The 26,571-nt window shown below is 46.4% G+C and overlaps 1 long non-coding RNA gene across 3 annotated transcripts; it reads left to right on the top strand.

The window, feature by feature from the left end:
* The first annotated feature begins 2,735 nt into the window (after nt 1–2,735).
* LOC146759737 (uncharacterized) lies at nt 2,736–8,546 on the top strand. Of its 3 annotated transcripts, none has more exons than XR_014932032.1 (4): nt 2,736–3,129; nt 3,693–3,791; nt 5,466–7,258; nt 7,816–8,256. It is a non-coding gene; the product is annotated as an uncharacterized LOC146759737 (long non-coding RNA). The 3 variants fall into 3 exon arrangements; XR_014932033.1 differs by lacking the exon at nt 2,736–3,129 and adding an exon at nt 8,321–8,546 and having other exon boundaries at nt 3,480–3,791; nt 7,816–7,944; XR_014932031.1 differs by lacking the exon at nt 2,736–3,129 and having other exon boundaries at nt 3,481–3,791.
* Nucleotides 8,547–26,571: the final 18,025 nt, after the last annotated feature.

Raw genomic sequence — 26,571 nt, 5'->3', positions numbered from 1 at the left:
GAGTTCAGAAAAGCCCATGGAATTATATCTGATTTATAATCTGATTTATAAGCAGCACTGCATTGAGACAAGATGGGGATGAAAGGACAGAGCACAGCTCTGGTGAAAAGGGCTGGGCATCACCTTGGGGTGATCATTGTGACTCCATGCTGGGAGTGGCCGAAGCCCCCATCACAAACACGTGCCATCACAATGACACCCCATCAGAACCCCCAGGGTGTTCAGAAGGATTTCACTTGCCGAGTGGCACAGCGAAAACCGCTTTGTCGCAGAAATGTCTGCAAGGACAAACTTCAATTGGACTGAGCAAAGACGCTCCCACCCTGCAAGAGGTGGTCAAGGATCGGCTCGTGATGCTGCTCACTCCCATGTCCGTCTTTAGCAATTGAAAATCTCCTGTACCTTGCTGTCTTTCAAGCGCAAGGTGATAACAACTGACTCTTCTCCTTTGCCTTTTGCAGCCTCTCGTCAACTGGAACCCAGACTTCGGAGGAGAGAGCTCTCGGCTCCTCGAGCAGCGCAGGCCGAGATCTGCCCGGAGAAGGAGAGCCGAGATGGGTCCCTGCTGCTGCTTCTGCTGCTGCTGCTGCTCCTGCTCCTGCAGGGGCTGCCTGCAGGCAGCGGGTCCGGCAGCCGGCACCCAGGCGGCTGCAGCCAGGGGACCCCGGCCTCCCAAGCGCCGAAGGAGAAACCGCAGCCGACGCCGAGCTCGAGCCTCTCACAGCCGGCCAATGCGTGCTGCAGCAGCTTGGGGAATGAACCAGCCTCTGGACCCGTCCCTGCTGCCACCAAACAGCGGCTGGAGCCCTGGAGACATTTCTACTTCCTTGTCGTTCACCGCTTCATCTTACATGGGAGACAGCTTGCCACGCAACCCAGCACTGCAGGAACTTCCCTGGTGCCCAAGAGAGCAAGAGCAGCGTGCTCCTGAGGCCGGCCTGCTTTTCCACTCCTTATCGCTCACGGTGAACATACAGCATGAAGTCACGGTGATGCCAGAGGAGTGGGAGCCTTGGGAGGACCCGCAGCGCCCACCTTTCACCAGCTCTGTCTGGGTAGAGGAAGGCTGCTGGCTGCGCACCGATGAAGATGACAGTGATGAAGATGACGAGTGAGCGCCCTGCAGTGGGGTCATGTCGGCGCCCGCATAGTGGCCCGAGGTGGTAGTGGATAGACCGATAGTTATAAGGACAGGTTGTTTCAATAATAAATCGTTTCAGTTGTCACTTCAGTTTGGTCATTCAGTCCTTTCCTTGAGGGCGAGATCTCAGATGCGATTTTAATTTTGTCAGTGAAAACGTGCAAGGCTTTGGCTTGGTTGAACGAGGTGTACTCCTGCAGGGAACTCATCCCGATACTTCCATCACCCGCCCCTCATCCCGCCCCGCTCTGCCCTGGCTCCGCCCAGCTCCCCGGGCCGCGGCTGCGCGGAGGGCGGTGTGAGCGGGGAGCGCGTCCCGTGCTGAGCCGACAGCCGCCCCATAGCCGTGCCGCCATGCTGCCCAACACTGGGTAAGGCGACCTGGGCTTTCCTCCTTTCTTCGGCGGGGCCGCGAGCTCCGAGCCACAGGAGCTGCCGGGGCAGAGCTGGGGCCGGGGCCGGGGCCGGGGCCGGGGCTGGGCGGAGGGACAGACGCGTGCTCCGCAGCTCCTTGAGGGCGATGGGACGCGGGGTGGAGGCCGCGGCCGGGCACGGTGGCCCCGGAGCGGCTGGGTCAGACCCGGAGTCCCGCTCGGTGCTGTTTGCTCACGGGCCGAGCTGTGTGCACGTCCGGAGGGCAAAGTGCGGCTGTGGGTGTGCTGTGGAATCTGAATTGAGTGACTGCTGCGGCGTTATTTCTGCGCTGCTAATGAACGGGGACATACGTTGACCTTATTCGTTCCCGTGTGTGGCAAGCAGTAGTCATGAGATCCTGTACGAGTGCAGAAAGCTCCCACGGTGCAGCCTGTGGGCTGCCCTGGTTGCGGCCGTGCCTGCTGCAAAAGGAGCCCACCTGCATGATTCTAACTTCCTGAACCTGTCCAGTTAACATTTCTCTTACCCCTTAGGCTGTTCAACCATCCAGACTATTATGTATTTACTTGGATACAAAAGTATTTTGAGAGATGGTAATGAAAGCCTTGCTAATGTGAATGGTGTCAGCTGTTATCACTTTGGCCTCAAATCCTTTCATTCTATCACAGAAGTCAATCAGGTTCACCAGGCTTGATTTTACCTACTGAGATTGATGATGCATTGGAACATGCTGCCCAGGGAAGTGGTGAAGTCACCATCCCTGGTGATGTTCAGGAAGGGTTTAGATGTGGCACTGAAGGACATGGTTTAGTGGCCATAGTGGGGATGGGTTGAAGGTTGGACTATATTGTCTTTTCCAACCTTCCAAGTTCTAAGATTACCTCTCATCTATGGCTAGTTTCTCATGTCCTGGTAAACCATGTTCCTAAGCAAGGCACTACCAGTGTCTGCTCTCACTGAATCACCCATGCCACTCAGCAACGCCTTTTCCTTGTTCATGCTCTTCCTACCCACATTATAGCAGATAAACAAGTTGCCACTGGCTTCCCTTGCAAGTCTCAGCTGCAGGTGAACTTTGGTTCTCCTCACACTGTGCTGATACGCTCATGCAATATTCCCAGTTCCTTTTTATCTCACTGGTGCTTCCACTCTGTGTGACACCTCTGTACACAGGGGCTCAGTCACAAGTCGTTTGCACAGCTGTGTCAGCCTGCTGGTTGGTTGGACAGACTTGTGGGGATTTATTGGGTTAAATGCAGTTACTTGCAAACTGAGTTTTACTGTGAAAGCCTTAAGGAAAATCATGGTCATTTTTGAAAATCTGATTTTTGGCTCTTGTCTTTGGCACCCTGCATTGGGATTGTGATCCTGGACTTTGCCTTTACAGCGTGTTGAGCTACTGGTCCTCTGTGTTCAGAGGGCCAAAAGAATTAAATTACAGAGAGCTGCACTGAGTATCAAAACGTTAGAATTGGTTGGTTTTGTTGTTTTTAGAAGTCACTCCTTTTCTGCTTTTGGAGAATGCAGCAGTTCTGTTGTGGGCAGCCTTGGATTATTGTACAAAAAGTCTTCAGTGGTGGTGAAAGGCTTATATTTCCAAGAAGGTTCTGCAGGTAAGAGTTAAGAGTTTTTCATAGGATTTCTTAATACTACACCATGTTTTCTATTCCCAAGAGAGATAGGAAGGCAAAATCTTTTTTTCTCTATGCTTCCACATTTGATTTGATAGCGATAAAGCTCATTGCTGTCTTTTTAAATAGAAATTATCTTTGAGGAGTGAAGGAGGCCCCAATTGCGTCTTTGGGCTAAAACATATGTTGCTCATCTTAAACCTGTGGATTATCTTTTAAACTTCAACACTTGGAACATGGTTAAACTCCTCTTGCAGGTCCATGTTCCTTCTCTGCAACATCCCCTTCTCAGAGTATACAAAAAGGAATTACAACGTGCTTTTTTCCTTTTTTTTTTCCCTCCCCAATTCAATACTCATGTAAAAGGGTCAGTTTGTATCTGAAGGGGGTGGTAGGAGCTGGGAGAGTTTCTGTACTCTAGGAAGATGATGCTTTGACCCCAGAAAGTTGATTTTTCCGTGACTTACATCCTTCAAAAGTAAAATTCTATGTGTAGACTAAATATGTATCCTACTAAATATGGGATTTTTGTGTGCTTTTTGTAGCCTACACAATTTGTAAATATGGCATGTCCATGTGTGTCTTGGGAATGGCAGAAGAATTTAAAGGAGAAGTTGCTGTCAATGCTTTATGGCCTAAAACAGGTGATTATTTTGAATTGTTGTGTTTTGTCCTATACAGGTGGTCTTATTTAGGACTGATTCAGAACACCGAGCACTTCTGTGTATTTTTTTGTGATCAAAGATGTTGTGTGGGTATTGGCTTTCTTTCCTAGTTCTCACTGTTGCCTTCCTGTTTTCACTTAAACTTGCCTTCAGCCTGAGCACATTCTGCTTTTTCTCCTGTCTTGTCACTGCTCCTTTCAACATGACTCAAACTTTGGTTTGCACACCATCCCTGAGTAGTATTGGACATTTATGTCAATATTTAGAATCCCCAGCTAGTTAGATTGCCAGGAAATAGATGAAGCTGACAAGATATGTACCTCTGTAGATGTAAAAAAAAAAAAAGTTTTGGCTGAGTGGGAAATCAATTGCTTCTTCACACAACCATCCAACACTTCTTGCAAGTCACAGCACACTGAAGGGCCGCATAGCAGAAAAATAACTTGGTGTGCCCATCTTATACTAGCTCCAGTTTATTGTCCATGGGTCAGTGAGGACCAGGGCTGCTGTTGAAGGTTTGGTAGCTGCTGAACAAAGAGACCAGTGTCTTGAAAGCATTAGAAGCAGCAAGTGAGCTTTCAAAATTTGTATGTATCGGTGTTTCCTTGATGAAAACTGTTCATGTTCTGAAGTATAAAAGTTAGTAATGTTCAGTCTAGGAAGAAAAATGTTGTTTTGAAAGGTTTATCTGCCAAAACAAAAGTTAACTACTTTAGAGAGTGAGAGAGGTGACTTCTGTAGAATCTACATTACAATTACAAAGTTTTTAATTTAAAGAACATCATATATATGTGATCAGCTTCAATGCTGGAGATTAACACTGTGCTAGTATGGTTCTATTGGTTCATCCAGCTCCTTGAAACAAGAAAATATGCTGATAGTGAGATGTTATGAGCTCTCGATTTAACTAAAAGTGAAAGAGGTAGCCTGCCAAAAGGATGTAAGAGTGTGAATGAGTAGTAGAGGTACTGCAGGGTCAAAGTGGAAGATGCTGTATGTATGAATTAATAGAAAACCAGCAGCACTTTGTATGAAATAGATGGAAGGATGTGCAGATTGCAGGACAGTAGATGGTTTTTCATATCAGTCTTTGCCCATAGTTTTGCTATATTTAGAACAATAATAATTGGCTGTAATGTGAAAGTAGAGGAGCATAAGCCAGGAAAAGTTTGAGTTTGTGCTATTGGGTTTCTCATCTTTAACTTAGAGTCACTTTGTTATCTCACAAGTTATTGTGGGGCTAAAATTGAGATTTTCAGTATGGTAATGGCTGCAGAAAATGTTAATTGCTGATGCACATTCACTTTGAGAAAGATAGTTGTCCTGTTAGTTTTTCATGTCCTGAATAAAGCCAGAGGAAGTCTTTGTGTGGAAAGTATTGATAGAAGCATTGAATAATATGAATATTACAAGGAGTTCTTCCCTTTATTCCTCTTTTGGTTCCTTTAATACTTTTCAAGTAAGGGAATCTTTACACTTTGAGGATTGTTTGCTGGTTGACCATTCTTCGCTGGTTGATGGTATTTCACAGTTTAGTCTTCTCATGATTACTTTCATGTGAGAGGAGAATAAAGTTTATGCATTTGCCAAAGAGATGAGTATGTGATGTCATTAGTGTTAAACTTGTAATTTCCTGTCCTCTGAATTTTCCAGCCATACATACAGCTGCTATGGATATGCTGGGAGGATCCGGAATAGAGAAGCAGTGCAGAAAAACTGACATAATTGCAGATGCTGCATATTGCATTTTAACAAAGCCGAAAACTTTCACTGGAAACTTCATTATTGATGAAGTTCTACTGAGAGAAGAAGGCGTTAAGGATTTTGATGTCTATGCAATTGCACCAGGTAAAAGAGATCTTTAAAATGAGAAGTTTGCGAAGGAAGGAAGGCCATATGGGGAATATGGATATATTCCTTTGACTCAGTCAAAAGATGCTTTGCCTCACGTTTGAGAATGTGGATTCTGGGAAAGCACATAATAGTCCACTGAGGCTCTAATAATCAATGCCTATATAAATATATATATATATATATATATATTTTAAACCCATTAGCAAAAAGAAAATAGACCTGCACCACAAGCGCATGTATTACTATTTACCAAATAGTGAGATAGTGTTTCTTCATCTTCAGATGTTTCTGACTGAATTTGTAAGAGGCTTCTGGGTCTGATTTTAAATGTACCAGAACCTAAACATGTCACCTCGTCTTCTTTCAACCTGTAGTTCATTTACTGGTAAATTGAGGTGCTGTTGCCTTCAGAATGGATTCCTGTTTGTGCTGTTCACCCTTACTTGGGCTTACTGTTATTGTTCAACTCCCCTTTAGGTCACCCCCTAATGCCTGACTTCTTCTTGGATGCTGAAACTGACATGACAGCCACATAATAAGAAGGCCGTGGAAGGGCAACCTCTGCATGTACATGTCGATTATTTGTGATGATAATGAATGCCTCCTCTATTTCAAGTTACTTTTGGACTACATTCAAGCTATGTGGCAAAATCTATTGTATTTGGGCTGTTTGATTTATGGAAGTGACTTTAGTGCCTGCAACTTTCACAGTTCATAATCAGCACCTTGTTTTGAACAACCTTTTTGCTTTTTACCACCAGAGTTAAGTGGTATGAAGATTATGAGTAAATATTGCTGTAAAAAAATCACAAGCAATCAGCATATTTTGCAGGAGTGTTACATCTTTCTTGCAGTGTGAGAACTTGAGAAGCTTCTATTCCTACATGAAGTTCTCACAGTCGTACATGATGTGAATGTCTACAAGATGAAATAGAGAAGTTGTTTTTTTACAAAAGCATCAGGTTCACTTTTTCAGAATAGTGATGTTTCTATTGGAGGGCAAATAGGAATACTGGATATGTTTTATAGGAGTGCCAAAACAAATATAGGAAAGAAAGAGGCTAAGTTTGAAAAGAGCCCAGTTCCCTTGAAAATACTATTTGTGAGTGCGCACTTAGACTTTTCTGCCAGGAACTGATACTGCCAACTGCCCAGATCTCCAACACAGTAGCAATTCACTGAGTAGAATAATTATTTCCTGATACACTGACCTTCTGCATGGCTTTTAGGGGCTGCTAAGCATTACATGCCTTATAAATTGCAAATGCTCTTTCTTAATGTTAAATGAGCACATTCACTGCAGTGTAGAAAGTTGCTGATTAAAGTAGTGAATTGATTCACACCTTAGAAGCTTTTGCAGAAGAACTGCTGAAAACATATATATTCTTAGAAAGATAAGTGAGATAGAGCATTCCAGCATTTTACAGAGAATCCATCTGTTTCTTTTAGGTGCTTCACAGGCATCAGGTGGAGCCAAGCTTAATAAAGAATCAGCTTCAGCGGGGCCTGTTGCAGAAACATTCAGAGTTATTCAGGGAGAACTCAATAAAGAAATAGTGAAATCCACGCAGTCTTTCAGTTTGAATTGTCAGGTAAGACCATCACTTGTAAAATTCTCAAATGCTCACTTTTCTAGCAAGAGTCAGTCTGTATTTTCACATGTAAATACTTGTCTTTTATAACTGGTCTAGGAACAGGGACATCTTTGGGTGTGCTCTATAAGATGCTGCCTTTCAGAGCCAACTTCAGCACATGTGGGATTTACCCTGCTGCTGTTGTCACAGGGAGATGCTTTCTGCATCAGCAGCATGTGCTGCTCTTTTGGGGACTGTGGTGTGTTTTCCTGGTGTTTCATTTCTGCTGTGTCACCCTGCTGGCCGTGCTGCACAGGGTCAGCATGGTAGTTCTGTTCCAAACCCCTGCTGCCTCCAGCTCCACCAGCAGCCACTGCCTTGTCCCCTGACACTGTGGCACTGTGGGGCATCTGCTGGGGCTGACCTTGTCTGCACAGAGAGCGCGGGGCAGCTTCTGGCACAGCACCTCCAGCACGTCTAGCACGAAGATGGGAGAGAAAAGCAGGCAGGGGTAGCAAAGGGCAGGGCACATCAGTCCTTGTGGTGCTGCCACAGGTTCTCCCTGTTCCACTCAGGTGATGAAGGAGGCACTTGGTACCTTGACCTGAAAACCAGCAGTGGGAGTGCTGGGTTTGGGAAGCCTCCTGCAGCAGCTGATGTTGTGATGAGCATGTCGAGTGGCGACTTTGTGAAGATGTTCACTGGTGAGTAACAAACGGGTTTGGCAGAACTGAGGCAGCTGCTGGTGGCAGGAAACATCTTGCTGATGGATGAGCTGACAGGCTCACCTCTCTTTGTGGTCTTGGAATTGGATGAGCTGTAGCTGGAAGTGCATGGCCTTTAAATTCCCTTCCAACGTAAGTCACTCTGTGAGTCCATGATTTTATAATAAAAATATCTACTGCTTTGTTCAGTAGCTATTGAACTTTTCAGAGTGTAGCTTCAGAAAGCATCCAGTCAATCTGTTGAACCTCTTTTCTGATGCTTTTACAGTAGAACTTGGTAGCAAAGTAACTACTATATGATACCGCAATCTCCAGTTCCTTTCCTTTTCCTGATGATTCTGTGTCTTCTTTTTAGGTAAACTAAAGCCAACCATGGCCTTCATGTCAGGAAAATTAAGGATTAAAGGTAACATGGCACTAGCATTGAAGCTAGAGAAGATGCTGACACAGTGTAATGCTAAACTGTGAGGGAGAAGCTGTACCAGCAGAACATCCAGCCTTTCTTTTATAATAGCAATGCTACATTTTAAAACGATAATCTACTTTTTTCTCTTTATTTGTGTGTAAAACAACTGTGGATAAAATGCTGATCTGTTAGAGAAGATCTAATTTAGTTTTATTAAGACTGAAAGGTGTTTGTGATTAAACAATTCCTTCTTGAGAATACTTCTATTATGTAACTGGTGTTTTCCTTTCTTACACTCCTTTGGAGCAATGCAACACACCTGAAGTGGGTTTTCTTTTACATATTTGCTTGCATGCGTGCATGTCCCATAAGAAGTCTGGGAGGAGCAAATATCACCTTGCAGATCTTCACACAAACACACCCCCAGCCCAGACTGCCACAAACAAGGTAATCCCTCCCACAGCACCTGCGTGCAGCACCAGAAGGTTTAAACTACAACATGTTTACAGGCACATCACCTTCCCTCTTTAGCATGGAAAGAATGGAAACTCATGAGAAAAAGCACAAATGCTCTCTAAGGGGACAAGAGCACAGATCCTCCTCCTGGTTCAAGAGCAAGTGGAAAGCCAGAGGTAGCAACCTCACAGTGTTGCCAACAGAACTGCTCAAAATGTAGGGCATTTTACTCCTAAGTATGTAGAGAATATTTCAAGACTTAGAATTTATTTTCTAACTCGTGCAATGGTCAAATAGTTTATAGTCTTCAAAGCCTGTGCTCAAACAAAATTATTTGTGCTGTAAAGGTTCCATCCCTGTTGAATTCTGGTAATAATACAGAGAATGTTGAATTCACTTATGCACTCTGCAGTCCCAGCGCCATGAAAAACATGAACGAACTTTCCTTTTGAGGTGACAGCTTGCCTGTGGCTGTGTGGTTGTTCCCACACTTGGCTACATTATGCAATACTGTATGTGTAATGCTGGTTGCAGCAGTGCAATCAGGAAGTATGCCTTAGGATTGCCAGGGCTGTTACATCTGGAAGGAGATGTAAGCAGATGTGGCTTGTTCTCATCTAGATAACATGAAGAGTATTGAGGGGATAGTGCAAGAAAAAGAATCTTTCAAAAGCAGTCAAACAAGTGCTTTGCTGCATGACCTGAAAGGGTGATGGTACCAGATTGTCTTGGTGTGAGCACATGGTAAGATTTTTGTGTTAATAACTAAAGACCGTTAGATACGCTGCTGTTCTCTGAGCTGAATAAACATCAGCTGGCGGTACCTCATGTATGAGCAGAGGATGGGTGAGAAGGTGGTGTGTTTGGAAACTGGGGGTGGCTGGGATCTAGAAGATGCAGAGTGAGCTGACAAAAGGTAAAGGTTGAAAACAAAATGGGAAAAGAGTTTTGCCAGTTCCTCAGCCGGTGACCCTCCTGAGAACCGAGAGTGGGGAAAAATTAATCAGATGAAATTCCAGCTCCCTCCCTTGATGACTGACAACGATTTTAGAGGCACATGTTCATGTTGGACTACACCTCTTTTCCCCTATGAATAAAAAACCTTGCTGCCTCAAAAAACAGGGCACCTTACCCTTCTTTGATCCAGTCTTGCTCAGATCTGGAGGAGCTGGAGAGAGCTGCAGCATAAGTATTCACATATAGTAGTACTGTTAAGCACAACCTGTAGGTGACAGCAGGGCAGCAGCACCTCCAGTGCTGTGGGCTGCTCATGGGTGTGTTGCTCAATTCTATGCAGCTGGGAGCTGCTTGCAAAATGCTGAATGTGCTGTGACCAGCACAGTGCAGAGCTTTTACTCTATCTCACTTTCTGCCTTCCCTCGGAATAATGCACCTACTCTATCACAATTGCATTTGTGTAAAAATGAATATTTGAAACCCTGTTCTTTTGGTTACTCAGCTGATCTCCATTCCCTTGTTAGTAGTCCTGTGTTTTTTTATGGCTTGCACCATCATTAGTCATCTGCCTGTGCTATAAGATTCTCCTTTATCTCTCGTTTGCCTACGCCATATTCAAGCATTTCCAGGAAAAGCTCAGGGTATTGAAATATCCTTGAGTGGTCTAAGTATTCTTTCAGAATATAGGAGGAAGGAATGTGCTTTAAGCACCCGCATCTAAGTAGCTTCTGCTACACTCATAAATTAGATCTAATCCAACACCTGTGAATAACAGCTCCCCTCTGCTTTATAGTTTAGCTGTTCTTTTGGAAACCTTAATTGTGAGTATTGTGTGAGAAACAATTGATGCAATTACATTTGCTGGAAAGAATAACGACTGTCACTTCCTTTGGAACAAGAGGAAGTACACCATTTTGTGCATTTTCTGTCTAATACTACAGCACATGTGAGATAAGTAGTGACTAGATCTAAGGGAAGACATGTAATATGTTCTCTCCACAAGTAATTCAGCTTCAGCAGATCCACTGCAGTTACATTTTCTAAGGTACCTCAAACGAGATCAAGGCTTGGCTTTTCAAAAGATGCGTTTGCATGTGGGAGGGAACCTCTGAATGTTGTGCAATGAGCTGCAGCCTCTCTTCAGCCCCTAAATTAATGAAGATCTGTGTAAGTATGTTCAGCACACAATCAAAGTGCTGCCAAAACAGTCCCATTTAATGCAATTATCAGCTACTTTGCACTGTCCGTGCTTTCCCTTTGTTGGCACCTACAACACAATGCTGTCACAAGGGGAGCACGCAGGCACACAGCCCTTGGCAGCCCTTCTACATGATGCTGGGCAGAGGTGAAAATACAAAGAGGCTCAGTGAGGCAGGCACAGAGTGCCAGTGTCAGGTGCTCAGGTGGGGCTATGGGCATTCTGGGGACCTTCCCTGCCCAGAAAGTGTCTTTTTTGGCTCAGTGAGAGTGTTTTGAAGGCCCTCCAGGAAAGCATGATTTGGGAGTGGAAGATTGGTATGTCATGCTGGTCACACATCCATCCTAGTGCAGAACAGAGAGCATTCATTCACACTCCTACTACTGCTCCTTTAAGCTCTCCTACAGTCTGCAGTTCTGATTTACCAGCAGTCAGCAAAGAAATCATAGCTTCTTCCTACTCATTTGTCTCTAGCAGTCAAATAAAACCATTTGTGTCAAACCTTTCTCTCTGTAGCACCTGCTTTGGCCTGGAGGCGTCTCCCTCAGACTCACAGATAAGCATGCTGGCCCTGAAGGATTCCAAACCATGGCTCTCACCACAGCTCCCCTCTCCCCAAGTTGAAACTTACCATTTTACAGTTATAAACTGCATGTAAAGATCATCATACTCAAATAGAATGCACATGTTTTGACTTAGCCAAATGGAACTGTGTGGTAATAGTTACTTGCAAAGAGTTTGCTCTGCTCTCCGAGCCATTTTGAAAGCTGTGTGCCTTGAAGGCCAACTGCTCTGATTTTAATGCCTCTTTTATCCATATTTCTGTGCCTAATTCAGTCATACTGCAAAAGTGAAGGTAGTTATATGGATTTACAGCACCTTTGGGTCTCAGCAGCAGCCTGGAGACACGAAGCACATGTGCTTGGAGACTCATACTGCCCAAGTGCTCTTTTCTTCACCAAAGGTCCTCTTCCTCAGTTAGAAGGTGCTATGGTGGAGCTGCAGGATCCTTCTTCGGGGAGATTTTATCACCAGAGTGAGGAGATGATTATACAGAATTTGTCCACATGGGTGTGTGTGCATGATGACACTAAGCTGAGTGGTGCAGTTGAAGGAATGCCATTCAGAGGGACCTTGACAGGCTTGAAAGGTGGGCCTGAGTGAACCTAATGAGGTTCAACACGGCAAAGTGCAAGGTTTTGCACTTAGGTTGGAAGAACCCCAGGCACCTGTACAGGCTGGGAGGAGTGGTCCATGAGAGCAGCTCGGCAGAGAAGGACCTGGGGGTCCTGATGGATGAGAAACTTAACATGAGCCAGCAGTGCGCTCTGGCAGCCCGGAAAGCAAATGGGATCCTGGGCTCCATCAGGAGAGGGGTGGTCAGCAGGGATAGGGAGGTGATTGTCCCTCTCTACTCTGCTCTTGTGAGGCCCCATCTGTTGTACCGTGTCCAGGTGTGGAGCCCTCAGTACAAAAAAGATATGGAGATTTTGGAAAGGGTCCAGAGGAGGGCCACAAAGATGATCAGGGGGCTGGAGCACCTCCCCTATGAGGACAGGCTGAGGGAGTTGGGTTTGTTCAGCCTGGAGAAGAGAAGGTTGCGGGGTGACCTCATTGCAGCCTTTCAATACCTGAAGGGAACTTACTGCCAGGAGGGGAGTAAACTCTTGGAAAGGGCTGATAATAGCAGGACTAGGGGAAACTGATTTAAGTTGAAAGAGGGAAGATTTAGGTTGGACGTTAGGGGGAAAGTTGTTTACTAGGAGAGTGGTTAGGCCCTGGAACACGCTGCCCAGGGAGGTTGTGGATGCCCCGTCCTTGGGGGTGTTCAGGGCCAGGTTGGACAGGGCCCTGGGCAACCTGATCTAGTAAAGGTGTATGTTTGGTGGCCCTGCCAGGCAGGGGGGTTTGTTCTTCATGATCCATGAGGTCCCTTCCAACCTGGGTCATTCTGTGATTCTGTGATACTGGTGTGTGGCTGTTTGTCCCAGCGCGCTGACCTTTTGTCTTCAGGTTCACCAACAAGACTGTAACTGATTTATGGAGGAGGCAAGTGATGGGTGCTACTGTGTGACAATCAACATCACTTTGTGGACATTTGAAAGCACCTTCCTCCAGAGCTGTTCACCTCCAGAAGAGGGTGCTCAGAAGTGTTTACTGGCAGAAGATCTGGCTCCAGCTTGGTATGGGAAAACTGGGGAATGATACCATCGTGTCCTGTGAAGAAGAAGAAGCAGGTGGGCGTCCCTGCTCCCTCTTGTCTGCTGGCAAGGTCCAGATGAGATCCCAGAGCCAGAAGCTGCCATTCCAAGGAGAGCTGACTCAACCATTTTGGATTTGAGCTGTCACACCAAGGAGAGCTGACTGAACCACGTTGGACTTATTTGTAAGTTTATACTATCATTGGAAACTGTTGCCATGGTCACAGTCATCGTCAGCGGAACAACAACTCCTGATGACCCACCACTACTGAAGATCAATGACTGAACTACTAAACACGTCAGATCCATGGTGGTGACTCTCTCTCCCTCTTGCTTCCTATAAAGACTCCTTGATTCTTTTTCCTGTCTTTTCTATTGCCCGCCTTCCCTTCCTAATCACCCTAAATCGTAATAGCGTCCGTCCTCCAACATTTGAACCATGCTCAGGCATACACGTATGGACCTCCTCTCCTTCCTATAAATTGGAGCAGGACAGAGAACCACAAGGATTGTCAGCTCCCAAGTCATACAAGTATTGCACACAACACAGATAACTTCATCTGTTGGCCCCGCTGTCTCTGCATACCACCAAGCGAGGACCTGCAGTGCCCAGGCGAGACGATGTGCCTGGCAGTGCAAAGCCAGCCCACGTGTGTGCAGATGGCAAGGAGCGTGTGGCACTGTGCACCGACAGCCCTTGCCTGCCCAGGACTGCGTGTGGAGGGCGTTCTCCACTGCAGCCCTGCCCAACAGTCAGTAGGGGTGTGCGGCCATGATGGCAGTAATGAACAAACTGCTGCTTCACAAAGATCTTGGCCCGATTAGAAATCTTTGAGTAGTGCTGTTACAGCAGACAGAATGTGATAAGCGCAAGTAGTCTCCTACACTTCACATCCTTGCTACTTCATTCTGGGTGTTGTCACTGAGCAGCATCTAACACAAGTTCTGCCCTGGTCAGCTGGCTGCCTTAGCTTGAGCCCTGATGGCAACACTGTGACGTGATGTTAGTATTGCTGTTTTCTCCTCGTCAGAATACTCTGCCTTTTGAAGGAAGCAGCTTCTTGGTTATTTTGTTTTGTTGTTGAACTTTATTGAATTAATTTACAATATCTATATTCCATATAGTTATAGATGTTTTGAATATGATCATCTGTGGTGCTGAGAATTTTTGTAGAAAAGGTATACTCAGTTCGGAAGGTGTAATAAGGATGTTAAAGAAAGAACCCCCTGTTGTGTTGACCAGTGATGATGCTCCCACCCCCTGACCAATGGTGGAGAGGAGCATGAAGAGAGAGGTGGTGCTGGGGGGATCTTGGGGCTGCTGGGCCTGTCATACTTTTTCCAGGCAGAGGTTTTACAGGTGTTGCCCCCATGCCGACCCTGTGGGGGGGGGGCACTCCCACATCCTGAAGGATGGAGGAGAGGAGCGGGAGGGCAGAGTTGGTGCTGTGGGGGGCTGGGAGCTGTGGGGCCTGGTATGCTTTCCCCTGGCTGTGGTTTTCTGGGTGTCGGATGATGCCTTCAAACTGCCACCCTGTGGGGGCTGCTCCAACCTCCTGAAGGATGGTGAAGGAAAGTTGGTGACAGTTCCTGGGGGGGACAGGGGGCTGCTGGGCCAGTTGGCTTCCCCCAGGTAATGGTCGTCCGTCTGTTGGATGATGTCCCCAGGTCTATACTCTGCTGGGGTCGCTTCCATCCCCTGATGGATGGTGGAGGGGAGGGTGAGGGCAGAGATGGTGCTGGAGGCTGACAGGCCTCTCAAGCTTCCCTGAGGCAGTGGCTGCCTGCGGGTGACACTTTGAGGGAGCCACTGCCAACCCCTGAAGGATGGTGGTGGGGGACGGGAGGGTGGTGTTGATGAGAGGGTGCTGCTGTTTGGGTGCCAGCCGATGACTGCAAGCTTCCAAACCAGGTGGGTCCCTCCTGTCCCCTGAAAGAGGTGTTGATGCCCAAGGTGGATAGGGGCCACTGGGCCTGATGTACTTCCCAGGGGCCACGGAGCCTGGGCTGGTGGGCTACGGGGGCTGCACTGGGGGCAGCTGAGCCCGACAGCCGTCAGGCCTGGCAGGGGCCGCTCTGGTGGTGCTCTGCGGCTGGTGGGCAGATTGTCACTGCGCAGGCACCGGTTGTTTGTGCCACGTCTTTTCTGTGCGGCGCACTGAGGCGAGCAAGCTGTTTGTCCAAGCGTGAGGTGTTGCTGCGGGCAATATGCTGGACTGCAGCATCTTCAGCAAGGCGCCTGCAGGGAGAGAAACGTGCTGAGGGCACAGGAGAACCCCCTGCTCTCCTTCCTCACAGTGCATGATAGAGTCACTCTCAGCTCCGGGCCTGTCTCAGGCCCAGCAGTAAGAACATGCAGCAGGAATGGCGAGGCCAGTTAAATGTCTGACAGTGTCAATCTCAGACAGTGTTAGGCAACAACTAACTGGCTTCTCTATGCTGCTTTAACTAGAAATGCCTCCTTGCTCACAGGATCCCTATAGTAAAGAGAGGGGGCAGGATGGGGTTGGGGGTGAACAAGAACTCACTGGTTTATCTGCCTCCGTTGTCGGACAAGACGATAGCACGAAAACATTGCCATCAGCATGGTAACGAAGATAGCCACACCAAATCCCAGGCAGTACTTCTTGATAAAATTATTGTCTGCGGCATTTGCGTGTTCCTCACCATCCGCACCTGGAAAAACAATGTGGATCTGTTTCACCAGCTGCTGCTTTGAGTGACATGGACAAGAACAACCACAGGAAGGATCCCGCTCCGGGCTGCTGTTGTGCCTGGTGGCTCAGGGGAAGCACAGCAAGCTCTGGAATGCAGGGTCTGTGCACAGGAGGTACTATGGAGGGTCCTGTTTCCTCTCCTTATCTGCTGAATGTGGTTCTGGTGGCCTAGTTCCCAAAAGGACAAAGTTCCTAAGTCCCTGGGAACTGGCTGCAGTGGGAGGGGAGCAACCTCTAACCACGGCCACGGAGCTCTATGAGCGGCCCTTACCTGGAGTGACAGTTGTTGTGTGCATGGCCTCTATTACTCTCAGGGGGACAGTCAGTGTGCGAACTCTGCCGTTCCAAAATGCAAGCCAGCGCATAGGTGCTCCACCTGTCTCTTTAGAAAGGAGGTAAGAGAGTGGGACTGTAAGTAACTGCTTCTCATCAGGAAGATGGTGCAGTTTCTCCACATGTATTTCTAGAAATTCAGTTTCACAAGCCTTTCACGGAACAGACGGAAATACACCTACCACGTGCTTTGTCCTTCATGATTTTCATTAGCAGAGGGGGCAGTGTCTGCAGATATTTTCCTGTTTCCAGGGCCTCTTTCTGTTTCTCAGGACCTAAACAGAAAGCATTAAGATAACTTTCAGACAAACAAGATATTAAACTGAACGGTCTTTTCAGTGAAGTCGGTAACGACAACAGCCACCCCTGGGATGCCTGTGGGGTTCCAGCACAACTAAGGATTTAGCACGGCCTTCCCTGGAGGCACTTCTGCAACCAAAGAATGAGAACTTTTCACCACACACTGCAGCTTACCTAAACGCATAACGGCATCACTGAATGGGACCAGGGCATTGTGCGAGGGCAGGGCACACACACACAGGTGTGCATTCTCACTCACACCTGCAGATGCGCCTGGCTGACATTAGGACTGTGAGCTGGCATCTCTCAAAGGAAGTAAAATCTCATGACATGGTATGCTGTAATTTCTCTCTTCCTTAGGGACCTGCAGTGACTGGAAGGGGCTCAGGTGATGACATGGCACTCAGACCTGGGTCAAAAGTTGCAAAGCTGCAGAGAAGCCAGGTGGGCAGTTGGCTGGCACTCAGCAGCTTTCCAGATACTCTCTCCAGGCCATGTAAAACAATCTTCAGAGAAGGCATAGAAGAACATTTGGCCCCTCAAGGTTTTTTTAGTGGGGAGATCTCTGATGTATGGAGACAAAGTCAACGGGATGCTGGGAGCATGCAGCACCCAAGAAACAGTGACTACCCAAGCTTCTCATGGAGAAGAAATCACCAGGCATTGAAAAGATGAACCCCTCCTGAACTTCCACAACCAAATATGAGCAAAGATCACGAGATGAAGACTGGTGACTTACCTCTGGCATCCACCCCAGGCTCAGGGACGCGACTTTGCTTTCGAAATGCACCAAAGGGGCCTGCAGGCACAAGAGTGATCAGACACAGGTGAGGAGAGCTTCCGCTGTGCACTGGGGTCTGCCTTGTTTTTTTTCCTGCAGTGACCTGTGAGGACTGGCTGCAGGTCAGGGAATGACATGGCCCAAACAGCAAAGGAATAGGAGCAAAGACTGGCAAGGGCCGCCTTCCCACTGAAATGTGACAATTCTCCAAGTAAAGAAATACTAATGACTGATCTGTGTACGACCTTCAAAGCACAAAGAGACTTGAAAGACCTTTGGAGAGCCTTACGTACCCAAATAAGCTATTATAGCACTAATTTTTCGACTTCCAAGGAAACAGACACTCACAACTTACCTCGGAGTTTCCCCTGAGGCACAAAAGCAGTCTCCTTCCAGTCATCTGAGGAAGGAGTACCAATGTCATCATCTAGAAGAAAGAACAGAAGAGGGATGTTCCCATTGCATGCTGTGATCTTCCTCTCCCTTAGTGACAGGGAAGGGGCCAGGGAAGGGGACAGGTAACAGGATGGGAGACTCAGGCCTTGATCGCCAAAGCTATAGAGGGGCCAGGGTGACCTGGAGCCTAGCACTCGGCAGCTTTACAAATGCTCCCTCCTGGCCACATGCAGCACCCCTCCGGGACCGCGTGGAAGAGCATACAAAGAAAAGGTGCCTGAAACACACTGGGCTACAGCTGGGGGTCTCTGTTGGGAACCAGGATTTTTCTATGGGGAGCATCAGGCAGCTGGAGCAGAAATGCTCATGCTTTTCCCAGCACACACCTTCCACGTTCTCCCCTGGGACACCCCCAGGATGAAGAGCATGCTCCAGCCATCCAGCGGCAGAGCCGTGGTAGCACAGGGCTTCCTCATGCCCTTGCCCAGCTCCTGTGGTGCTGCCTGTCCCCCTTTTCCAATACCCCCCCGCCCCCATCGAAGGCAGCCTTAGGGCTATAAGGCACAGAGCCACTGGAACCAGAACCTGGGCTTCTCACTCTCATTTCCGCTTATTTTTTACCCCATCTCTGCCCACCCACCTGCTCCTGCTGCTCGCCCTGGAGCAGCACAAGTCTCCTGACAACACATGGCTATCAGTAGGAGGACGGCAAGGCAGGTGGGGGCCGTGGCCCCCAGTACTCGTGCCATGCTGCTACCACCACTGCTACAGCCACAACGAGTGCTGCTATTGGGGCACAGAACACCTAGAGCACGCAGCTGAGCATTGTGATCTTGTGGCACAAGGCAGCAATGTGGCAGGGCATAGTGACCTCACATCCCCAGGCTGCTGGCTGGGCCTCCCCACCCTCAAAGTATTCATTACTCTCTATTGACTGTAATGATGATGTTGATCAGTAGAGGCACATACACCTGCTTTGTTAATGTCCATTGGTTTGCTGTGGGTTTTGCATTGGTTTTGATTTCTGTTTTACTTTTATTTAAAGAAATTGAATGATGTTAATTGTGTCTCTGGTTCTTTTCTGTAGATTGCTAATCTCAGCTATAATCAAATCAGTCTCAAGACCAAACCTGAGGACTGCTTGATGTATCTGATCTCCACTGTGTTCTTTGCTCTTTTTATATTAATTGCCTCAGCTTGCAGTCCTCAGTTTTCACCTTCACATCATTCTATGGCAGGGTACTCTTTAGAAGGAAATATTTCTATTTATCTGTTATGTCTCTCGTTCTTAAATTGTAGAAGAAGTCAATGATATTTTTTGTTTGAACCCTGTCATTCCCCATCAATATCACTGTTATAGTTCTCTGTGCTTTGTGCTTTTTCTCCAGTTTGAAGAGGCTCTGGCTGTTTTCCACTGTGGAAATATGTGGATACCTAGCAACCTGCTGTTACCATTCCCTCTGCAGTCTGCAGCTCTATGAAGAATTTTCAGTGGGACATTCCATCAGATGCTTTGTGAAAATCCACAGAGGCTGGCTCTAGTACATTACTCTTGTCTAGTTCTGCCTTAGATAAAATTGCACCTTTGACAGTATCCAGTTGTTGCCTTGTACTGACTGCTTTCCCTAAAACCTGCCCTAATGTTGCCGAGTCAGGTGGTCTCTATTATTTTTACCCATCTTTCTCTCTGAATACAGAAATGTGAAGATTCATGAAAGATTATTACTACCAAAACTGCATTTTCATGTGCCAATTATTTCAGCATTCTCAGATGGAAACTATCTGTGCCCCCTGAGTTCAGTTCCTCTATCGCTGGAAATTATCTCTTTAATACAAAGCTAAACCTCCTCAATTTCTTTTACCCACTCTTTCCTTCCTAAGCAATTTGTAACTAGCAATTTTTACATTCCAGTTGTGAATAGACCCACCAGGATTCAGTTATACCAATTATATTACATTTTTCATAATGCAATAAGATTTCCCAATTCCCCTTGCTTTTTAATTATTTATTCACAGGTGCTTTTGCCCTGGACAGCTGCCTATGGTGAGTCACATATTCTTATTATCATGTTGTTGGAGAGAGAAGGGTGAAGCAGTGCTGTTTCTATACTTCATGCTGCAAAAATGTATGGCGAGCTTTTGTCTTCATATGTTACAGATTTATTCAATACTGCAGGATGCCCCTCTCCATTTCTCTGGCTCCTTCTGCAGATGGGATTCTATGCTTTTAGTGGCTCTATTTGTGGTCCACTTTGATGCATCTTTGTATATCAGGTTAGTTCTACTCTCCTGTGCTCCAGCCCTGGTGGTGTTCAAGGCTTGGCTGGATGAGGTCCTGGGCAGCCTGATCTCGTGTCTTATAGAGTTGCTGGTAACCCTATTTGTGGCAGCGGGATTAGAAGTAGATGATTCCAACACAAACCGTTCAATGATTTACTCTTTGAAGAGTGCTAATGGATATCTGGTGGCACAACACACCTTGCTTTTGAAATAGGATTCCAGTAATGGAAAACAAGCCTAGAAATACAGTTTTCTTCACCTGTTTGGTATCCAAAGCATTGAACCCACTCTGGAAAGGAGAACCACCATCCTCCTTCAAGGAGGTTGGAATTCAGCATACTTTTGAGTCAGAAGCTGTGCTAAGTAGTTACAGGATTCAACTACAGGAGGGATATATGTGCTCAAGTGCCTCTTTTCCCAGAGAGAATTCAAAAATGTTCTTTCTCAGATGCAAAATGTTTTTCAGATTCTGTAGCAGACCTGAGGATGCTGGATAAAAATAAACTTTATGTTCACAAAATATTTCAGAAATAATCACAAACATTCAACATCTGTTAAAGATGTTAGTGAAACCTAGGAACGAGAGGAGGGCTCACTTTGCTGATCTCCATACAGGCATGTTTTTGCAGCCCTACCTCTGGAATTTAAGCAGATGTTTTGAATAAGCAGTCGAAAGAAACTCAAACCATTTTTGTTTTGACGGTATCACAACAACACAGACAATTACTGGCCCTGCCAGTGGGATTCATTTAGACATCTGCAGAGAGTGTTCAGGGAAAGGTCAGGAGCTATAGGAATGGTACTCCCTGTAGTCTGTGGCCATATGTGCTGTATACTGACTGGTGTAAAGTTATGGAGCGGTTACTGAAAGGACTCTGCCTAGCTAGTGGCTGTTGATGACATCAAAAGTGGGCTAAAAGAAGACTGCTAAGCAAGCATTATGTTTATGAGAATGTCCCATGTAGGTTGTTCAGAACAGTTTTTAGTGTATAGTGTTATTGAAACACGGGGTGAAGGGTCTCCAAGATACTGGATAACACTGTTAGCAGCACAGTAGATTTACAAGACCTGTTAGGAACAGCACTTTGGCTAAATGAAATATGCTGGTAATTATGCATTCAGTATGTGGATTGTGTGAGAATCTTGGACATCTTGCCATTCAGAAAGACCAAGAATTGGATGGAGAACTGACTGGAATTGAACTTTCTGATGAGTGGCTGAGAGAATTCAGCTGAAGAGGAGTTCTGCAGAGAACAACTTGGGTTTACTGATGGACAACAGGTTGACCATGAGTCAACAGTGTGTTCTTGTGTCCAGGAAGGCCAATGATATCCTGGAGTGCATTAAAAAGAGCGTGGCCAGCAGGTTGAGGAGGTAATCCTCCCCCTCTGCTCTGCCCTGGTGAGGCCGCACTGGAGCACTGTGTCCTATGGTCTTAGGTTCAAGAAAGACAGGGAAGTTCCAGAGAGAGTCCAGCAAAGGACCTCAAAGATGATTAGGGGTTGATAAATTTCCTATGCAGTCACTTTCAGTATTGTGTTTGTAAAGCTTTAAGAAAAACAGTATCAGAAGTATGTGGTGCCTTTTAAGTACTGATTTGGATAGATTTAATACTATGATTTTCTCTATGCTAAGTGGCATATTCTTGGCATTCTCCTGGCATCCAAGGGTGTTTATTGATGACATGGTGACTTGCAATACTTAGAGAACTGTGGTCAAAAAATGTACTGTGAGCAGTGCAGTAAACCTATGGAATTGTTTACTTGCAGATGTATTGAGCAGAGGGACTGTATGTATAAGCAATGACCACAGGCCGAGACCACTAAGTCTGGATGAAGACCTTTCATGTGTTGACACTCTTATGGGCCAAATTCAGAATTGTGTCCATCACACCGTTCCTGTCTCTACCAGAAAATCTATTGTAAAACCCAAACAAAGCAATTGTTTGTCTAAGCCAACATAACCTTATACCTGGTTGGATTCTAAAGGTTGCCTGCTCCTTATCTGCTAGTTGAAAAGTTCTTTTCACCAAGTTAGTGTTATAAGTAAGATAAAACATCCATGATGAGGCTGCTGTGGTGGTGTGCTGGAGAGGAGAAACAAACCTCTCTCCTGCTTTCACCACAACTTTCTAAAGCTGGCTCTCAGCCACCTCCTAAAATCACTCACTACAGCATGGCTTTGTTTACTCAACACAGAACTGATCACCATATTTCTCTTTGCCCACAGATAACTCAGGTTTCACATTAGAGCCCCATAGTCACAAGTTATGCTAAACATAAAGCTTGGCTTGGAAAGCTTGCAATATCCGCAAGGAATCAGGCATGTTTGTTTGTGATAAAAAACCAAGATGCTTATAATGTTGGAGGGTCTTAAACTACTCACATAGTCTGCTGTGGCCTGAGTTTATTTCCAAATCCATAAGAAAAATGTTCCTTTTTCTTCCCCCCTCCCTCCCCATAATGTCAAAAGGGTTACTTTGGTGCTCTTATTTTAGCATGGGGTCACTTGTTGACACTCTGAAGGCTGGAGTTCCTCAGCTTCTTTTTTCTTACATCAAATTGAGTTGTAATGGCCAACTTGAAGTGCTAACCCCAAACTACCAGTGAGTGTTCAGCATCACCTTGGGATAAAGTGGACTGTGAGCTGCTCACTAAGTTTGCCCCGCTGTATAGCAGATGCTCACAGGGTAGTGATGGGATGATGTGCTGTTCTCCTCTCCCCACAGTGGTGAGCTGCTCTTGATTCACTCTTTGGGTAATGGCAGGACAGCTCCTTCACATCCGAGTCTGGATGTGAGCTTTGAGAACTCTGGAAGCAGGACTGCCTTCCATCCATCCTCCAGTGTTTTATTTGTTGGTAAATTCCAGGGTACAGAAAGGGAAATGAATTCACTGATAAATTGAAGCAGTCTTCTCTAGTGATTCTCAGTAAGTAAATGGCTGAGCAGCCAACAGAAATGAGCTTTTCTGTGCCCAGTTCTGCCCTTTAACTACCTTTTCTCTGCTCCAGTATATACCGTGTATAATCTAGGCACCAGGAAGGATCCGAGCGCTCATTTACTTAGAAAAGAGGAACTCTAGGCTACAGCCTGATAAAAATCGGAAGCACTGCGCTTTTCCCGTCATTCAGACCACTGCCCTTTGGGTTATTTAGGGGGCAATTGCAATCCGATAGGGTAAATGTCAGAATCTCCATAACAACTAACAGCCGGTGCCTTTAGTGCGCTGCATGGAGCAGCTCTGGGAGGCGAAGCTCTGAGCAGTGCCCAGCTGCAGTGCCCGCTAAGGGGGATAGCACACAAAGCTTAGACCCTGCATCAGCCAGCAGGTAAACAAGCAAATTTCTGCTCTCGTTTGGAACAGGTTGTGTTTCAACAAACAACTGTTAAAATTCTGCCTCTCTCTGCAGGGCAAAATCTGTGTTAGCTACAGCACAGAACAGCTTGTCTGTGTGTTCATTACACTGAGCCAAACACAAAACAACACAAGCTGGAAGGAAGTTGTTTTACACTTACCAGCAGCATTGATATTTTCCTCACAGGAGTACCAGATCCCAGTGTGGAAATACCTGAAAAGGAAGCGGTCATCTCCCGTCTCCCAGCTTTAATGAACCACATTCTGGTTTGTCTCATTGGCAGTCTCATTCCCACTGTAGTTGAGGCAGTTTGTCTTCTTCTCTTTCCCACAGCTCGGCTTGGGGACCCTCTGCGTGCCCTCACACCAGTGGGTCGTGATAAAAGCTGTTGTAGAGAAGAGGAGAGCCATCAGATTCAGACTCACTGCTAGCAGGGCTCTGCATCTTCGATTTGTCTTCATGGTAAATCCGCCCTCCCTCCCCCTCCTGCTGAGAGAAGAAGTCAAAGGTTTTTGTTTTATTTGGGGGGCGGGGGTGGTGTTTCAAAGCCTCTCACGATTCAGAATCCAGTTTTCCAGGCACCGAAACTCTCAGTTTCTTCCAATCTGCTGTTGTAGCAGCGAAGGAAACGCTGCAGCCAGACTCCCATTCTTCTCTTCACTTGAAATCCTGCCTTTGTATGTTAAAGGAGCAGCTGCAGGCGCCGGAGTGCGGCCGTCCTCTTGCAGGCAGTGAGAGGATCAGAGAGGGTCTGTCTCACCAAGAGCACCGAGAGCAAGTCAACATCTGCTCGGGTACCACACATGATCCCCAGGGGCTCTGCAGCTTCCTCTGCTGGGAGACACCTGCAGGCTGCAGGACTCGCTGTTCTCTTCCAGCACGGAGAGACAGGGGATGCTCAGCAGGAGCTGGGCGATAGGGACAGATGCTGTGCCACCGCGCTCCTGAGCATCCCTCGGAGGAGACTGCATCATGCTGACGGCTGAGCGGGACTGGGGCAGAGTCACACCTTCCTTCCCAAAGGGATCAGTGTGGCTGCGAAATGTGTTGGTTGTGTACCAGCCTGGCAGGGATGTGACCGGGAGAAGGAGGGGATGGAATAATGCTTTGGCTTTTCTATTCTAAGCTGATGAGGAACAAAGTGAAGGGCTGATTTTGCTATGGGTATGGCAGTGTAATTCTCTGTCTGTCAGGGTTTGCTCTGGAGGTCAGCAAAGCCCCAGAGGAATTCAAATTTTAAAGTCTGTAATAAGTAGAAGTGATGTCTGTCACAATACCAAGTGAAATGGGTCTGTAGGACGCTGTTGGTTGATGTGCTGTGAGCATGGTCTGTGTGCACAGGGCACAGACCCTGTACCCAAGCACTGAGGCTGGTGATGTTTGTCATGCTGTGTTTGTGTGCTCCATGGATGAGCACAATTATCTGTGGTGAGGGAGTTTGCATTTACTTGCTGGTCTTTGGATTGAGTGACCCTTCCTTCCTTCCACCCTGCAAGGACCCTGAGGGGTCCTTTATACAGAATCACTGGGCTCCAGCCTTGTTCTCTTAAAAATAATGTAGGAAGTCCTTAAGAGATGCTGCTCTGTGAGAACAGTTATGACGTCAAATCTGCAAAGGTAATGCTTGGTAGAGCAGATAATTCCTTGCCTTAGCGGACTTCGCTTTGCCCTCTCTTGCCATCTTGTCATCTACAACTGCTTCCTCAGCACCAGATCTTCTTTTATTTCAGTGTCCTGTGCTGGAGGAGTGCTTCTGTGCAGTGGTAATTTTCAGACCCTCACTTCAAGAAAGACACTGAGGCCCTGGATTGTGCCCAGAGATGGGCGGTGGTGCTATGAGGTGCCTGGAGCACAAGTCTGATGGGGAGCAGCTGAGGGAATGGGGTTGTTTAGTCTTCAGGGAGCTCATGGGAGATGTTATTGCTCCCTACAACTCCTGAAAGGAGGCTGTGGTGAGGTGGGGGTTGGTTTGCGCTCCTGGGTAACTGGTAGGATGAGATGTGATGGCCTTAAGTTGTGCCCAAGGAGGTGGTGGAGTCATCATCCCTGGAGGTGTTCAAAAGGGTGCGTGGCAATGAGGGACATGCTGGGGTGGGGTAGATCTTAGTGGTCTTTTCCAACCTTAACAGTTCTGTGATGGTATGATAATTGCACCGTGCCCCTCCAGCCCTTTGAGTATGTCATCACAAAGCCAAATAATCAACATTATTATCAACCGCATGTAAGAAATACAAATGATGGTTATTTAGATGACCGCAGGATTATTACTTCAATTATTTTTATATTACGGGGCATTTCACTTAGCAATGGGTTTAGACATTTCTGCGTTCTAAGACATGCCAGCTGCTTAGGGAAACAGTGTACCTTAAAGTTTGACAGCACACCTTCATAGGATAGCTAGTGCTCTGCAGGATTATCTTCCAAGTGGTTGTCAGCACCTGACTCATCACACTTTTCCAAGTGTGAACACACATCTTCACAGATCTTTTCTCACCAATCTCCTCTGTCTGCTGCTCTATCACCTGTGTTTTCTGATCCCAGCATCAACTTTTGGACGCTGTTTCTTCTCCCAGGGAACTGGGCATCCAAGAGTTTGGTTTACTGTGGTAACTTTTGTTCTAAATGCTTTCAAGATTTTGTTTTTACTCCTAATCATAGCAGATGTTTCTGTTTCTCATCTTTGTTCTTGTTTTTGGGCACACGGGCCTGCTGAGAAGAAACACAGGGACAGTATGGAAGAAAAAAAAGGAAATCAAAATAAAGAAGAGGTTTGGTTTCTTTTGTGATTTGTGATACAGAGCTTTTAAAGCCTTGAGAATTGGAAGTATTCGGCACAAAGTAAAGCATGCTCACAGTCAGGGAACCTTCCAACCACTGACAGAAGTCAGTTCCTCACTAATTGTTAGACTCCACTGGATGTTAGGATCGCCTAAAAAAGGGGAAAACAATCTTTGCTACACTCATGCAGTAAAGCTCAAATGATTCCTCTTTATATAATCTCTGTTTATCAGATCTGGTGTGTATAAAAATGGAAAGGTCATACATATGTTACAGAAAGCAGTTCAGATGCCTGGATTAAATTGTATTTATGTGGTATTATCTTGCATAGTAAAGCAGAAGGGTTTGAATGCTATGGAGAAGTAGTTTTTATATTGTGGCCACAAGAACTTTAAAAATCCTTTTTGCAGCAATAGCTCTTATCAGATGTTGTAAGTACAACTGCC

Source organism: Coturnix japonica, chromosome 9 (assembly GCF_054131305.1).
Source record: "Coturnix japonica strain WE chromosome 9, WE-NBRP24, whole genome shotgun sequence".
NCBI lineage: Eukaryota > Metazoa > Chordata > Aves > Galliformes > Phasianidae > Coturnix > Coturnix japonica.
Note: the sequence above shows the minus strand (reverse complement) of the source record. Positions and strands in the feature narration are given on the sequence as shown.